Raw genomic sequence first — 3,382 nt, forward strand, 5'->3', positions numbered from 1 at the left:
TAACAGGAGTATGTTTTCGCCGACCTTAGCATGTGTTTGTCTTTCTCCCCCACTTCATTTGCTTGACCTGATTAAGAGTAAATTCAAAGCCAACTGTAAAGGTATATTAGTATTATTTCAGGCATATAAGCTTGAGGTCATAAAAAATTGGATTCCTTTTGAAAGGTACAGCTGGAAATTGCCAAGTTCATGTCTGAACTCAACAGTAGGCACGAATTATTTGGTACTGTCTTTTTTTGAGTAATCTTCATTCAGCAAGGTGACTTGATGACCTTTAGGGTAATGAAGGAGTTAATAGTTCTGATATCCTTAAACTTCCAACCTGAGGTTTTTAACACTAACTGCTGTGTTGTAGGTATCCATATATGTGTCTTTCAGAGAAGAGATAGGGGAGCTCTTTAGAACTACACATTTCTCCCCCATCCCAGCCATGGTGTCCCTAAGTTGAGAAACACTGTAGCATCTGTCAATGCTATACAGTTAGTTTTCAGATCTGCTGCATCCACATTATTTTGTCCTTAAGTGCATATTGAGCATAGGTTTGTGCTAAACATTATTCTAGTGGCCAGGAGGGAACAAACCAACAAAATACCCTTGTTTCAATGACCAGGCACATACAGAAAATTAACAGATGTGGCGTTATATCAGATGGCAATAAGTGCTATTAAGAAACATAAAACATGGTGGGAGGATAGGGACTGGAGTAATTATAGGGGATATGTTGATTTTAAATAGTGGGGAGGGTCTCCTAATTTAAATAGAGTCATAGGTGAGGGATCATTAAACATTTGAGTAACTGCAGGGAAGAACCTACAGGTGCAGGGAGCATTGCTAGCCTTCTAATAATTGGCAGTCAGGTGAATGAACTGTTCAAGAACCTTGTATTATCTCGCAAGTTAAAAGGGTTGGTAAAAATTGGTAATAGGCCAAGGCAAAAAAAAATTCAACTATATAAAAAAGTATTCTTTTAAAATAAGAGTCTCCCATCTTGGTTCCAGTTTCCTCCAGGCAACCAGTTAGCATATCTTAAAAATATATCCATGTCACATATTTAATGTAAGTGAGTCTGTGTGTGTGTGTATGTGTATGTGTGATTGGCAAACCAATGGAAATTTGAGAAGTAGAAATGAGCTTAAATTGTGCTTATGTTAACAACCTAAAAACAATCATCCAACATATCCATGTTTAAAATGTTATGGATAATTCAACTGTACTGTTTAGCCAGTCTTCTCTTTTTTAACTCCCCCTTCTCTGTTCTGCTCACTTTAAAGCTATTCTAGTACAGAATATTTCAAACATACTCTTTAAAATATTTTTAAGATGTACCATATACTTTTTGGCACTGATTTTTTTTCACCTAATATTTTTCCTATTATCAACATACGCGGAGTCCTCGTCATTTGTACTGACTATATAACATTCCATTGCATAGCTATCCATAACTATACTAGTCTTCCATGATTGGATATTGAGGGTTTCTTAATTGCAAACATTTTGCCTCATATAATCCCAATATCCTTCTAAATACTATCATCTGTTTGAGGATTATAGCTGTTCTATTTCTGGAGGGAAAAAAAATGAAATGATGAATTCAGAGTTGAGGAAAAGATACTTGGTAGTGGGTGTCAGTAAAATCCTAAAACACACTCGTTGTAGGTACAGAAATAACACAAATTGAATGTGATGTGAGGATGGGCCAATAGTATGTTATTTTACAGCAACAAACCAGCGACCTTGGATTGCTTTATCAAGAAATACAGGCTACTGGGGTGAGACCACAGCCAGAAATTAACTAGAAGGCTGTCTGTCATACTGCAATTACAACTTATCTGTGTGGTTGTTGATATTTGATGGCACCGCATCTATTAGAAAATAGCACTATGCAACACTATTTGAGTGACTGCTGTGTGTCAAGAGTGTTCTGGGTGCTTTCAGATCACAAGTAAATCAGCTGTAATGATACCACAAGGGCTTTTGTATTTATTGCAAGGATGGAATCTTTGAAAGCTTTTTGCTCTTAGTGGAGTGGATAAATGTATTTATAAAGACATGTTTGAGATTTTAAAGAAAAATTTTAGCACTAAATTAGATTGAAGCTAGTTTCAGTTAAAAAGTAGAAAACAATCTCATAAGAATGATTTTGTATATTATGGCATAAATATCTTGTTTCATAAGAAAAAGTCTAGAAAGGATACAGGTGCTGATACAAATCTCTGGAAATGTGATCTTGTACAGTAGCAGTAATAAGAATTCATCAGCTTTGTGATTTTCCCAAAATGCTTTGTGAAAGCATTTCATTTTAACTGATGAGCTAGCTCTAGAATCACCCAGGCTTTCAGAATGGGGATGGTAAGCTCTAATGAAAGATCCACGCTGGTCAAATAACACAGGGAGCTTAGTTTGCAGATCCCTCCCTATGCCGCTAGTTTGGACAGTATTCTAGTAAAAGGGGTATAGAACAGAGGCATGTGATAAAAGAGACTAGAAATCAACACTTTTGTTACTGCCATAGTATTGTTCTTTCATGTACTGAGGTCATTGTTAAATTCACGAAGGCTTGCACATAAGGGGTTCCAGGAAACGCCTGTCCCTGCCACATGGACTTGGCACCACTGGTGAAAACTCCCTCTTATCAGTTGAAAACAGGATTTCCCAAGTAATAAAAATTGTGGGAAGAAGTTGTGTGTGTGTGTGTGTGTGCACACGCGCACGTATGTGTGTGTGTGTGGTTATTTTTAAAAATTCCTAAGCTGTTTCCTAGAATGGCTGTTAAGGGCCAAATTGTGTCCCCCTAAAACTCAAATGTTAAAGTCCTAATCTCTAGTACCTCAAAATGTAACCATATTGGGAGATATGTTGTTTCAAGGAGTGATAGATTATTTTAAAATAAGTGTTCACTTTAGGGTGAGGTCTAATCCACTATCACTGATATCCTTGTGAGGAGAAGCAACACCAGGAGCATGCATGCACAGGGGGATGACCCTGTGAAGCAGCTGCAAGAGGAAGGCCATCTGCAAGCCACAGAGACGGGCCTCATTGTGAACCAAACCTGCCAGCACCTTGATCTTAGAGTTCCAACCTCCAGAACTGAGAAAATGAATTTCTGTTGTGTGAGCCAACAGAAATTCTGCTAATCTGTTACAGCAGCCCTAGCAAACTACTGCAGAGGTTATGCCACCGCACGTTGATGGCAGCAACGTATGAGACCTGGTTTCCTCACATCTTCATCAGCATTTGGTATTGTCACCTTCCTTTGTTTAACTTTTGTACGTGAGGTGGTATTTATTGTGGCTTTAATTTGCATCTCCCTAATAGCTAATGATGTCGACTGTTTTCATGTGCTTATTTGTCATCTCTATATCTTTTTTTTTTTTTTTTTTTT

The sequence above is a fragment of the Sapajus apella genome, unplaced genomic scaffold, assembly GCF_009761245.1.
Source record: "Sapajus apella isolate SASKATOON/1434 unplaced genomic scaffold, GSC_monkey_1.0 scaffold86, whole genome shotgun sequence".
Classification (NCBI taxonomy): domain Eukaryota; kingdom Metazoa; phylum Chordata; class Mammalia; order Primates; family Cebidae; genus Sapajus; species Sapajus apella.